Raw genomic sequence first — 14,578 nt, forward strand, 5'->3', positions numbered from 1 at the left:
AGGTGCTGATAGTGTCATTCAGAAAAATTTAACACACATGCTACCGTGCAGATACAAGTCTAATTCTGTGATTAAACCTATACCTGTCACACAGCGCAAAAAAAAACAGGCCTCACATTTCTATTCAACCAAATCTGTACTGTTTTAGCTGGTCAAGTTATTTGTAGTGACCGTAAAAGCACACTTTTTGTTCTGGGTTGAAAAACTATTCCCAAATTTGCCATTCTCAAAATTGTGGTGAACGGGAACAATGAGGAAAACATCTAATAAGGGACGCGGACGTGGACATGGTCGTGGTGGTGTTAGTGGACCCTCTGGTGCTGGGAGAGGACGTGGCCGTTCTGCCAACTACCTCAGGTCCCAGTAGCCAGCCGAATTTACAGCGATATTTGGTGGGGCCCAATGCCGTTCTAAGGATGGTAAGGCCTGAGCAGGTGCAGGCATTAGTCAATTGGGTGGCCGACAGTGGATCCAGCACGTTCACATTATCTCCCACCCAGTCTTCTGCAGAAAGCGCACAGATGGCGCATGAAAACCAAGCCCATCGGTCTGTCACATCACCCCCATGCATATTAGGGAAACTGTCTGAGCCTCAACTTATGCAGCAGTCTCTTATGCTGTTTGAAGACTCTGCTGCCAGGGTTTCCCAAGGGCATCCACCTAGCCCTTCCCTAGGGGTGGAAGAGATAAAATGCACTAACGCACAACCACTTATTTTTCCTGATGATGAGGACATGGGAATACCACCTCAGCACGTCTCTGATGATGACGAAACACAGGTGCCAACTGCTGCGTCTTTCTGCAGTGTGCAGACTGAACAGGAGGTCAGGGGTCAAGACTGGGTAGAAGACGATGCAGGGGACGATGAGGTCCTAGACCCCACATGGAATGAAGGTCATGCCACTGACTTTTAGAGTTCGGAGGAAGAGGAAGTGGTGAGACCGAGCCAACAGCATAGCAAAAGACAAAGAGGGAGCAGTGGGCAAAATCAGAACACCCGCTGCCAAGAGACTCCGCCTGCTACTGACCGCCGCCATCTGGGACCGAGCACCCCAAAGGCAGCTTCAAGGAGTTCCCTGGCATGGCACTTCTTCAAACAATGTGCTGACGACAAGACCCGAGTGGTTTGCACGCTGTGCCATCAGAGCCTGAAGCGAGGCATTAACGTTCTGAACCTTAGCACAACCTGCATGACCAGGCACCTGCATGCAAAGCATGAACTGCAGTGGAGTAAACACCTTAAAAACAAGGAACTCACTCAGGCTCCCCCTGCTACCTCTTCTGCTGCTGCCGCCGCCTCGGCCTCTTCTGCTGCTGCCGCCGCCTCGGCCTCTTCCTCCGCCTCTGGAGGAATGTTGGCACCTGCCGCCCAGCAAACATGGGATGTACCACCAACACCACCACCTGCGTCACCAAGCATCTCAACCATGTCACACGGCAGCGTTCAGCTCTCCATCTCACAAACATTTGAGAGAAAGCGTAAATTCCCACCTAGCCACCCTCGATCCCTGGCCCTGAATGCCAGAATTTCTAAACTACTGGCCTATGAAATGCTGTCATTTAGGCTGGTGGACACACACAGCTTCAAACAGCTCATGTCGCTTGCTGTCCCACAGTATGTTGTTCCCAGCCGACACTACTTCTCCAAGAGAGCCGTGCCTTCCCTGCACAACCAAGTGTCAAATAAAATCAAGTGTGCACTGCGCAACGCCATCTGTGGCAAGGTCCACCTAACCACAGATACGTGGACCAGTAAGCACGGCCAGGGACGCTATATCTCCCTAACTGCACACTGGGTAAATGTAGTGGCGGCTGGGCCCCAGGCGGAGAGCTGTTTGGCGCACGTCCTTCCGCCGCCAAGGATCGCAGGGCAACATTCTTTGCCTCCTGTCTCCTCCTCCTCCTACTCAGCTTCCTCCTCCTCTTCTTCCACCTGCTCATCCAGTCAGCCACACACCTTCACCACCAACTTCAGCACAGCCCGGGGTAAACGTCAGCAGGCTGTTCTGAAACTCATATGTTTGGGGGACAGGCCCCACACCGCACAGGAGTTGTGGCGGGGTATAGAACAACAGACCGACGAGTGGTTGCTGCCGGTGAGCCTCAAGCCCGGCCTGGTGGTGTGCGATAATGGGCGAAATCTCGTTGCAGCTCTGGGACTAGCCGGTTTGACGCACATCCCTTGCCTGGCGCATGTGCTAAATTTGGTGGTGCAGAAGTTCATTCGCAACTACCCCGACATGTCAGAGCTGCTGCATAAAGTGCGGGCCGTCTGTTCGCGCTTCCGGCGTTCACACCCTGCCGCTGCTCGCCTGTCTGCGCTACAGCGTAACTTCGGCCTTCCCGCTCACCACCTCATATTCGACGTGCCCACCAGGTGGAACTCCACCTTGCATATGCTGGACAGACTGTGCGAGCAGCAGCAGGCCATAGTGGAGTTTCAGCTGCAGCACGCACGGGTCAGTCGCACTGCGGATCAGACCCACTTCACCACCAATGACTGGGCCTCCATGCGAGACCTGTGTGCCCTGTTGCGCTGTTTCGAGTACTCCACCAACATGGCCAGTGGCGATGACGCCGTTATCAGCGTTACAATACCACTTCTATGTCTCCTTGAGAAAACACTTAGGGCGATGATGAAAGAGGAGGTGGCCCAGGAGGAAGAGGTGTCATTTTTAGCACTTTCAGGCCAGTCTCTTCGAAGTGACTCAGACGGAGGTTTTTTGCAACAGCAGAGGCCAGGTACAAATGTGGCCAGACAGGGCCCACTACTGGAGGACGAGGAGGACGAGGATGAGGAGGAGGTGGAGGAGGATGAGGATGAAGCATGTTCACAGCGGGGTGGCACCCAAAACAGCTCGGGCCCATCACTGGTGCGTGGCTGGGGGGAAACACAGGACGATGACGATGCGCCTAACACAGAGGACAGCTTGTCCTTACCTCTGGGCAGCCTGGCACACATGAGCGACTACATGCTGCAGTGCCTGCGCAACGACAGCAGAGTTGCCCACATTTTAACGTGTGCGGACTACTGGGTTGCCACCCTGCTGGATCCCCGGTACAAAGACAATGTGCCCACCTTACTTCCTACACTGGAGCGTGATAGGAAGATGCGCGAGTACAAGCGCACGTTGGTAGACGCGCTACTGAGAGCATTCCCAAATGTCACAGGGGAACCAGTGGAAGCCCAAGGCGAAGGCAGAGGAGGAGCAAGAGGTCGCCAACGCAGCTGTGTCACGGCCAGCTCCTCTGAGGGCAGGGTTAGCATGGCAGAGATGTGGAAAAGTTTTGTCACCACGCCACAGCTAACTGCACCACCACCTGATACGGAACGTGTTAGCAGGAGGCAACATTTCACTAACATGGTGGAACAGTACCTGTGCACACCCCTCCACGTACTGACTGATGGTTCGGCCCCATTCAACTTCTGGGTCTCCAAATTGTCCACGTGGCCAGAGCTAGCCTTTTATGCCTTGGAGGTGCTGGCCTGCCCGGCGGCCAGCGTTTTGTCTGAACGTGTATTCAGCACGGCAGGGGGCGTCATTACAGACAAACGCAGCCGCCTGTCTACAGCCAATGTGGACAAGCTGACGTTCATAAAAAAGAACCAGGCATGGATCCCACAGGACCTGTCCATCCCTTGTGCAGATTAGATATTAACTACCGCCCCTTAACAATATATTATTCTACTCCAGGGCACTTCCTCATTCAATACTATTTTTATTTTCATTTTACCATTATATTGCGGGGCAACCCAAAGTTGAATGAACCTCTCCTCTGCCTGGGTGTCGGGGCCTAAATGTGTGACAGTGGCCTGTTCCAGTGGTGGGTGACGTGAAGCCTGATTCTCTGCTATGACATGAAGACAGATTCTGTGCTGACATAAGGCCAGATTCTCTGTTACGGGACCTCTCTCCTCTGCCTGGGTGCCTGGGCCTAAATATGTGACAGTGGCCTGTTCCAGTGGTGGGTGACGTGAAGCCTGATTCTCTGCTATGACATGAAGACAGATTCTGTGCTGACATAAGGCCAGATTCTCTGTTACGGGACCTCTCTCCTCTGCCTGGGTGCCGGGCCCTAAATGTGTGACAGTGGCCTGTTCCAGTGGGTGGGTGACGTGAAGCCTGATTCTCTGCTATGACATGAATACTGATTCTGCGCTGACATAAGGCCAGATTCTCTGTTACGGGACCTCTCTCCTCTGTCTGGGTGCCGGGGCCTAAATATGTGACAGTGGCCTGTTCCAGTGGTGGGTGACGTGAAGCCTGATTCTCTGCTATGACATGAAGACAGATTCTGTGCTGACATAAGGCCAGATTCTCTGTACGGGACCTCTCTCCTCTGTCTGGGTGCCTGGGCCTAAATATGTGACAGTGGCCTGTTCCAGTGGGTGGGTGACGTAAAGCCTGATTCTCTGCTATGACATGAAGACTGATTCTGCGCTGACATAAGGCCAGATTCTCTGTTACAGGACCTCTCTCCTCTGTCTGGGTGCCGGGGCCTAAATATGTGACAGTGGCCTGTTCCAGTGGTGGGTGACGTGAAGACTGATTCTCTGCTATGACATGAAGACAGATTCTGTGCTGACATAAGGCCAGATTCTCTGTTACGGGACCTCTCTCCTCTGTCTGGGTGCCGGGGCCTAAATATGTGACAGTGGCCTGTTCCAGTGGTGGGTGACGTGAAGCCTGATTCTCTGCTATGACATGAAGACAGATTCTGCGCTGACATAAGGCCAGATTCTCTGTTACGGGACCTCTCTCCTCTGCCTGGGTGCCGGGGCCTAAATATGTGACAGTGGCCTGTTCCAGTGGTGGGTGACGTGAAGCCTGATTATCTGCTATGACATGAAGACTGATTCTGCGCTGACATAAGGCCAGATTCTCTGTTACGGGACCTCTCTCCTCTGTCTGGGTGCCGGGGCCTAAATATGTGACAGTGGCCTGTTCCAGTGGTGGGTGACGTGAAGCCTGATTCTCTGCTATGACATGAAGACAGATTCTGTGCTGACATAAGGCCAGATTCTCTGTTACGGGACATCTCTCCTCTGTCTGGGTGCCGGGGCCTAAATATGTGACAGTGGCCTATTCCAGTGGTGGGTGACGTGAAGCCTGATTCTCTGCTATGACATGAAGACTGATTCTGCGCTGACATGAAGCCAGATTCTCTGCTATGGCATGAAGAGACTGATTCTCTGCTGACATGAAGCCAGATTCTTTGCTATGGCATGAAGAGACTGATTCTTTGCTTACGTGAAGCCAGATTCTCTGTTATGGGACCTCTGTCCAATTGATATTGGTTAATCTTTATTTTTTTATTTTTATTTTAAGAACCCGAACATCCAGGTGTTCGCTCAACTCTAGCTCTGACTGCTCTCAGTATATACCATTTTTAGCTAGACTGGAACCTTCTAGTAGGAGGGTTGGAGTAGAGAAACTCAGCATAAACAATTACAAAGTTAGCACTCCCATCTTTCATAGACTTACAATAGAGCTTCAATGATACTCAATAGCAAAGACACAACAGTTTTTCCAGACAAAAACTAATTTTCAGACATAGCAACAGAGCTAAAACCAGACATTCAAAAAGTCAGTGTGTCTGGTTTTAGTGGTAAATAAGTCTGGCTTTTTCCCTCCAAAACATGCTCTTCTTTAAGCCATATGGCAGCTCTGGAAAATTACTAGCTTCTCATTCAAAGTCCCGAAAGGTCTCTTAGTATTCATTAACCCTTTCTACAGACCTTCACAAATACAGTGCAAATGAACAAGATTGAGATCATAACATACATATAAAATGCAGTTACACAGTATTAAACAGTACAAGTTAACCCTTTCAAGTGAACCAAAGTAAGAAGTTTTTAACTTTGAATAGGGCAAACAGGATCAAATGTCCACAAATGTCCAGACTTCAAAGTACCCCTTCTCCAGGGCGCTATGATAGATAGATAGATAGATAGATAGATAGATAGATAGATTTTAGATAGCAAGGAAACTTCATAATGCAAGCACTTTTGTGACATAATAAAACGCACATATGTTAAGATTTCAATCTAAAACTCTATCTTGAGACATGAACTAATTCTAATTGATAACATTAAACCCACCATCTAGCTTATCTGACTCAGTCAACCCTAGTAATGAATTGCAGAGCTTCAAATTACCCTTTGCTTTTCTTAGCATTTTATACCAGGAGAAGCTCAATTAGGCCACTTGGATGAGTGAGCAGAGGGGATGCTGCAGCCCTAAGTACTGAACTAAAATGCTTTATCTGATTGTCTAAAATTACATCCTAACTGCAATTACTGAACAAGTGGACAACTCACAGTTTCCCAGCTTTTGACCTTGCTCTTTCTCGTACACTTGACAGGCTATAGCTCCAGGTAATAACACTGGTTAATGATGAACTATTATAAAATTTAAAATAATCACTCAGAAATAACAATTAAATATGGGATACTACATAAATTAAATTACTAAAGACACATTATTCATTAAATGGACATATGATATTCTAGATATATTGTGTATTTTTTAAGTAGTGAGCACTTAAAGTGAACCTGTGACCAATAATCTTCAGGTAGCATGTTATAGAGCAGAAAGAGCTAAGCAGATCAATATATAGTTTTGTGGGAAAAGATTGAGTAAAACATTTATCCATTTAAACTTCTGCTCTTTCTGATCTTAAGACTGTCCTCGTGTACAGCTATCAGTGGCTGACAGCTATCTATATATACACACTTACACAGAGAATGCCATCAATCAATGATAACACCTCCCCTGTGTATAACTATCAGCGACTGACAGCTATCTATACATACACACTTACACAGAGAATGCAATCAATCACTGATAACTTCTCCCTCGTGTACAATTATTAGTGACTGACAGTTATCTCTGTATACAAACTTACAGATGGAATGCTAGCAATCACTGCTAGCATCCTATATGTACAACTATCAGTGACAAACTTATACATAGAATATCAATCGCTGATAACACCTCCCACATGTACAATTATCAGTGACTGACAGCTATGTATACACACTTACACAGAGAATGCAATCAATCACTGATAACACCACCCCTGTGTACAATTATCTGTGACTGATAGCAATCTCTGTATAGACACTTAAACAGGGAATGCTATCAATCACTGATAACACCTCCCATATGTACAACTATCAGTGACTGACAGATATACAGTGCTGCCCATAATTATTCATACCCCAGGCAAATTTTTACTTAAAGTTACTTTTATTCAACCAGCAAGTAATTTTTTGATGGGAAATGACATAGGTGTCTCCCAAAAGATAATAAGACAATGTACAAGAGGCATTATTGTGGAAAAAAAAAACATTTCTCAGCTTTTATTTACATTCGAGCATAAAGTGTCCAGTCCAAAATTATTCATACCCTTCTCAATAATCAATAGAAAAGCCTTTATTGGCTATTACAGCAATCAAACGCTTACTATAATTGCAGACCAGCTTTTTGCCTGTCTCCACAGGTATTTTTTTTAATTTTTTTTTATTCTTAACCAAATTTCTTTTTATTAAAAGAATAAAGTACACCATACAATCACATACCATCATACTTTGATGAAAGGCAGTATGACAAGCATTTCATGGAAGTGAAGTGACAAATAATGCAAATCAAAGCTGTACATGGTGTCTAAAATAAAACCATTAATGGCAAAATAATAACAGTAGGGAACAACGGGAAAGGAAAGGAATGGTAAGGGGGTGGGTGGTTGGGGGGAATCAAGAGATATCTAACTCCGTCAAGTAAACTTTCTCATTACTCCGTTCGTTGCTTTCCAGACTAGATGTCCTTTTGCTCGGGGCCAACTGGCCTCCTCTGTCTTTACTATGGCCTCTATTGTAGTTGCCTCATTGAATGCCAAGGGTCTGAACGAGCCATGTAAGTGGTCTCAGGTGCTCTCATTGTTACAGAAAGATGATGTTTCGATTGCATTTCTTCAAGAAACTCATTTTAAGACGGGAAAACTCCCGAAACTGTCCCCAAAAGTATTCCCACAATGGTTTCACAGCTCATATGTCTCGGCTTGCAGGGGTGTCAGCGTCGCCATCCACAAGCGTCTGCCCTTTAAACACTCCGCTGTACTTGCAGATACAGACGGTCGCTTCTTGTTCGTGAAAGGGCACATTGCTGACACACCTGTCACCCTGGCTAACATTTATGCCTCTAATAGGGGTCAGATCCCCTGGCTCGTTCGGACTCTTGCTCAATTGGCAGCTTTTAGTGAGGGTCTGCTTATATTAGGAGGTGACTTTAATGTGACCCTGGAGCCTGACCTTGACTCATCCTCCCAGAGATCTGAATTATCCCATAAACTATTACGCCGTCTGAAGACTGCGCTGAAGAAACTGCGGGTTATAGATGTTTGGCGCACTACGCATCCCTCTAGTCGGTATTACACGTTCTATTCCAATGCAAAAAAGTCTTTCCATAGGCTGGATTACATATTTCTATCCTCCCCCCATATTCCTCATGTAGTAGACACGAGGATTGGTAACATCACACTGTCTGACCACGCTCCAGTATTTCTCCGGGTGTCTATCACTGCTCTTCCTAAAAGGGAAAGAATATGGTGTCTTAATGACACCTTAATCTCTGACCCTGCTAATGCAACTAAAATCTCCCAGATTATGTCTGAATTCTTCTCTCTTAATACGGCGGGCGACCCCCCTCCCTCTCCCTCCATTCTGTGGGAAACCCATAAAGCAGTAGTTAGAGGAGAACTAATAGCCCTGGGCTCGCATGTTAAAAGACTGCGCTCCAAGGCTGTGGATGACCTGTTGTCCCGCATAGCAAGTCTAGAATTGACTCATAAGCAAACCCAGGCTCAGGCTGTGGCTGCTGAATTGGTGGAGGCCAGGACGGAACTGAAAAACCAGTTTAATGCTAAATCTGCAAAGCTTATATTCCGCTCCAAGTTTAAAGCTTATGCCCATGGGAACAAAGGGAATAAACTGATGTCTGCCATGGCTAAGCAACGCCACGCGGATTCATTTATCTCCGCAATTCTGGACGCAATAGGCAATAAGCATAAATCGACCCATGACATAGCAAAAGCTTTTAGCGCTTTTTATGCTGATCTTTATAACCTCCCCACCCCAGACCGTCCTGGTTCCGCCTCTATTGAGCAGGCCACAGATGAGTTCCTATCAACTCTACAGCTCCCCTCCATTAGCCCCCTCCAAGCCTCCCAGCTAGTCGCCCCTGTGTCAAGAGAAGAGATTGACAAGGTCCTATCCTCCATACCATCAGGTAAGAGTCCAGGTCCAGATGGACTTCCCATATCATATTATAAGACCTTCAGGGACATTTTGACCCCTCATTTTCAGACACTCTGTAACTTCCTTCTGTCTGGAGGATCTTTACCCCCTCAGACATTAGAAGCTCACATAACTATAATCCACAAAGAAAATAAAGATCCCTTCCACAGGTATTTTTGCCCATTCATCTTTAGCAATGAGCTCCAAATCTTTTAGGTTGGAGGGTCTTCTTGCCATCACCCTGATCTTTAGCTCCCTCCACAGATTCTCAATTGGATTCAAGTCTGGACTCTGGCTGGGCCACTCCAAAACGTTAAGGTTGTTGTCTGCTAACCATTTCTTCACCACTTTTGCTGTGCGTTTTGGGTCATTGTCATGCTGAAATGTCCACTGGTGCCCAAGGCCAAGTTTCTCTGCAGACTGCCTGATGTTGTCATTGAGAATCCTCATGTATTGCTCTTTTTTCATGGTGCCGTTTACTGTGATTAGGTTCCCTGGTCCATTGGCTAAAAAACACCCCCAAAGCATTAGGTTCCCCCCACCACGTTTGTCAGTGGGGATGGTGTTCTTTGGGTTGAAGACTTATCCTTTTTTACGCCAAATGAAGGAAACATCATTGTGACCAAACAATACATTTTTTGTTTCATATGACCATAACACAGAAGAACAGAAGTCTTCTTCTTTGTCCAGATGAGCTTTTGCAAAGGCCAAGCGAGCTTTTGTGTGCCTTATCTGGAGAAGTGGCGTCCTCCTTGGTCTGCATCTGTGGAACCCAGCAGTGTGCAGCGTCCGTTGGATTGTCTGCCTTGAGACATTGCCACCAGCAGAGCCCAGATTCACCAGGATGGCCTTGGTGGTGATCCTTGGATTCTTTTTCACCTCTCTAACTAACCTCCTGGCCAGCACAGGTGTCACTTTTAGCTTCCCACCACGTCCTCTGAGATTTTCCACAGTGCGGAACATCTTGTATTTTTTGCTCAAATGTAAATAAAAGCTGAGAAATGTGTTTTTTTTCCCCACAATAATGCCTCTTGTACATTGTCTTATTATCTTTTGGGAGACACCTATGTCATTTCCCGTCAAAAAATTACTTGCTGGTTGAATAAAAGTAACTTTAAGTCAAAATTTGCCTGGGGTATGAATAATTATGGGAAGCACTGTATATTTATACACACTGATATAGAGAATGCTGTCAATCACAGAAAACACTACCCCTGTGTGCAACTATCAGTGAATCACAGCTATCTTTGTATGCACTCTGACCCAGAGAATGCTATCAATCACTGATAACACACCCGTGTACAGATGTCAGTGACTGATATTTATGTATACACACTTACACAGAGAATGCAATTAATCACTTATAACACCTCCCCTGTGTACAAATATCAGTGACTGAAAGGTATCTATTTATACACACTTACACAGAGAATGCTATTATTCACTGATAACAGCTCTCATATGTACAGCTATCAGTGACTAGCAGCTATCTCTGTATACACACTTGCACAGAGAATGCTATCAATCAGTAATAACACTTCCCTTGTGTATAACTATGACATTTATTTCTGTATGCTGTGGGGATTTGCTCTGGTAGACAGTCTTGCGGACGCAGTATAGAGGCAACGACAACGTCTTCAACTTTAACAGTTCGATGTTTATTCACACATAAGGATAAGCAAAACAAAAAGTCAGTTTCAAAGAAAACAGACACCTTGTGTCTGGTGTTTGTTCACATCATGCAGCAATGCAGAAGTCCTTGGACATAGGAGAAACCACCTGCTCTCACGCCAACAAGGTAGCAGGCCGTTACCCAGGCCCAAATTCCCAGGTCTCAACACAGAGACTGACAGAGCTTCACTGTCAGAGAGGAGTAAATTCTCACCCCCTGACAGTGCTGCCTGTGTTTTATAGCCCAAACCAAGACCCGGCCTGGAACGTGGGGGGAAGCCACCCACCCTGCAGTTTGGCTGCTCCCAGTAAGAGCCGGCCCGGATCAGCTTTACAGCCATACTAAATAGCAAAACCATGTCAGCCAGCACTAATTGCCGCTGACACATGAAATTGCCGGGGCCAGGAATCTCGGTGACACATACCTTCCGTCAATGACGGACCCTTGCGCCTTCCTACAATGCATACTTACACAGGGAATACTATCAATCACTGATAACATTTCCCCCTTATACAGATATCAGTTAATGACAGCTATCTATGTATAAATACTTACACAGAGAATACTATCAATCACTGATAACACCTCCCCCTTGTACAGATATCAGTTAATGACAGGTATCTATGTATACACACTTACACAGAGAATACTATCAATCACTGATAACCCCCTGTGACAGACTGAACCGTCACTGGGGCTGCTAGAGAAGCCTGAGGGCCAGCCTCCTTCCTACAGACTATGGACCAAGAACTATGGAGACCCCCTAAGACTTTTTGGGGTTACAAGGAACTATGAGCCCTGATTTATGTGTGTAAGTTATATGCCACATATTTCCTATTGCCCATTAAAAAGGCATGGTGTGGATTCAGCAACACAAAAAGGGTTAACTCTGCACTGAGACTCCCACTGATTGTGTTAGTGATAGGATTAAGATAGTTGATTATAATAGCAGCCGACTCCAAGATGAGTAGATCACCCTATGATAAACTCAGGAGATAATCCCATCACATGTGTCTCCTCTCTTCCTATTCATTCATTATGGGGGGGGGGGGGGTGAAGATGTCTGTTTGCATGTTGTTCATGGTTGATTGTGTTATGTTGTTAGACATCTTGAACTATATATATACTGAGTTGATCTTCAATAAAGTGAGTTCCTGTTTTACCCTTCATCCTGTTGAGGCTGGTGTTTGGGTAACTGATCGACACTGGGGATTCTAAGACATAGCTTTTAATAATCATTATTAAAATATTGGACCCTTTTAATACAGAAATAAGTAATAAATACAAAATAAATCAAAAAACCTATATTCCACTTGTCTCCTTAGCGCAGGAAGGGCAGCCAAGTATGATATTGATAGGCTAAAGGGGCAATGTCCCTAATGCTCCCCCTATTAAGGTAGCCCTGCCTACAAACGGAATAGCCACCCCGATAGGGGCGATCCCGTATCTCGTACCTCCTATTGATCCCTGGAGGGCCCTAGTACGGGTGACAGATAAAACTATTCCTAGTTGGAGACCTGGACTAGTCTATACAATTACAAAAAACAACAAACATGTATAGAACACCCCCCGTGTGGTGGTAAATAGACAGCTGTTCCTGTTCCTTGTTCCTCTGGTGGTATCGGTGTCGAGTGGAGTGCTTGGAGTCCTCGGGAAACGCTAGGAGCATCCATCAATGTAGGTACCCGGTCGGGGTGCCAGGAGATCCGTTACACCACCCCCCCCCCCACCCCCCCGTGTGAAATTATCAGTGACTGACAGCTATCTATGTATGCACATGTATAATGGGAGTGCTAACAACCACTGATAATACTTCCCCTGTGTACAACTATCAGTGAGTGACAGCTATCTATGTATACACACTTACATAGGAAATGCCATGAATCACTGATAACATCTCATCTGAGTGCAGCTATCAGTGACTGACAGCTATCTATGTATACACACAGAGAATGCTAGCAATCACTGATAACACTACACAGGAATAACAATTAAATATGGGATACTACATAAATTAAATTACTGTGTCTTAATTACTAAAGACACAATATTCATTAAATAGACATATGATATTCTAGATATACTGTGTATTTTTTAAGTAGTGAGCACTTAAAGTAAACTTGTCACCAATAATCTTCAGGTAGCATGTTATAGAGCAGAAAATGCTAAGCAGATCAATATATAGTTTTGTGGAAAAAGATTCAGTAAAACATTTATCCATTTAAACTTCTGCTCTTTCTGATCTTAAGACTGTCCTCATGTACATCTATCAGTGACTGACAGCTATCTATATATACACACTTACACAGAGAATGCCATCAATCACTAATAGCACCTCCCCTATGTACAACTATCAGTGACTGATGGCTATCTATGTATACACACTTACACAGAGAATGCTATCAATCAATGAAAACACCTCCCCTGTGTACAACTATCAGTGAATGACAGCTATCTATGTATACACACATGGAGAATGCTGTCAATCACTGATAAAAAGTCCATATGTACAACTGAAGTCAGAAAAGGCAGAGATTTACATTAATAAATTACAATATCTACTGAATCTTTTTCCACAGATTCTATATAAATCTGCTCAGCTCCTCCTGCTCTGTGAATTGCTACCTGCAGATTGAATTTCATTTCATGGTGACAGGTGATCTTTAAATTAGTTATCTAGCTCTCTGAGGCTAATTCTCAGAACAAGGGCTGCTACCTTTTCAAGGTTTACATCACTCGGCGGCTTGTCCTATTCAGCCACTATGAAAAATACATTGTTCCATCTATGAACACTGTACAGAGTGATGTACACATTGAAAACGATGCAGCACAGTGACCACAACAAAATATGATACAAATATTTATTTGGTTTCATAGATCAGAGAAGTTGGTATTACATATTTACCAATTTTTGAAAAGGGACATCAGGGAGATTCTAAAGAGGGAAGAAAAAGCATTGAACACAGTGCACTGCACAATTTTTTTCCATATGCCCCATTCATTTATATTAAACACAACTGCATAATATACATAATGGCTGGCTCTCAATAAAAATAAGCAATATAATTTATTAAAACATTTCAATCGTTCCTATCATCAAATAATTATATATAAACATTAGAGTTGGGCGAGCATGCTCGGCTCGGGCATCGCTATGCTCGACCGAATATCGCGTGTACTGGAGCGAGATGCTCGAGTCAGTGTATTTAAATCTAATTTAGCCTCTATTTCTGAAAAGTTTCTGGTGGTATTTGAACTCACAACCTTCTACATCACAGCCAAGAATGTTAGCCACTACACTATAGAGCTGCACTGGCCATGTAGCTCTATAGTGTAGTGGTTAACATTCTGGGCTGTAATGTAGACGGTTGTGAGTTCGAATCCCTTCAGAAATAGAGACTAAATTTAATTTAAACATATATGTTATATATATAATAAGTTTACATATATTATTATATATTTAGAAATTGTTTCCCACATATGCATTCATATATATCAGAAGTGTGATTTTATATATATATATATATTTATTTATTATTATTATTTTTATTTTTTTTCAGAAATAGAGGCTAAATTAGATTTAAATACACTGGGTTTCCCCAAGCACT

Source organism: Bufo bufo, chromosome 2 (genome assembly GCF_905171765.1).
Source record: "Bufo bufo chromosome 2, aBufBuf1.1, whole genome shotgun sequence".
In the NCBI taxonomy this organism is placed as follows: domain Eukaryota; kingdom Metazoa; phylum Chordata; class Amphibia; order Anura; family Bufonidae; genus Bufo; species Bufo bufo.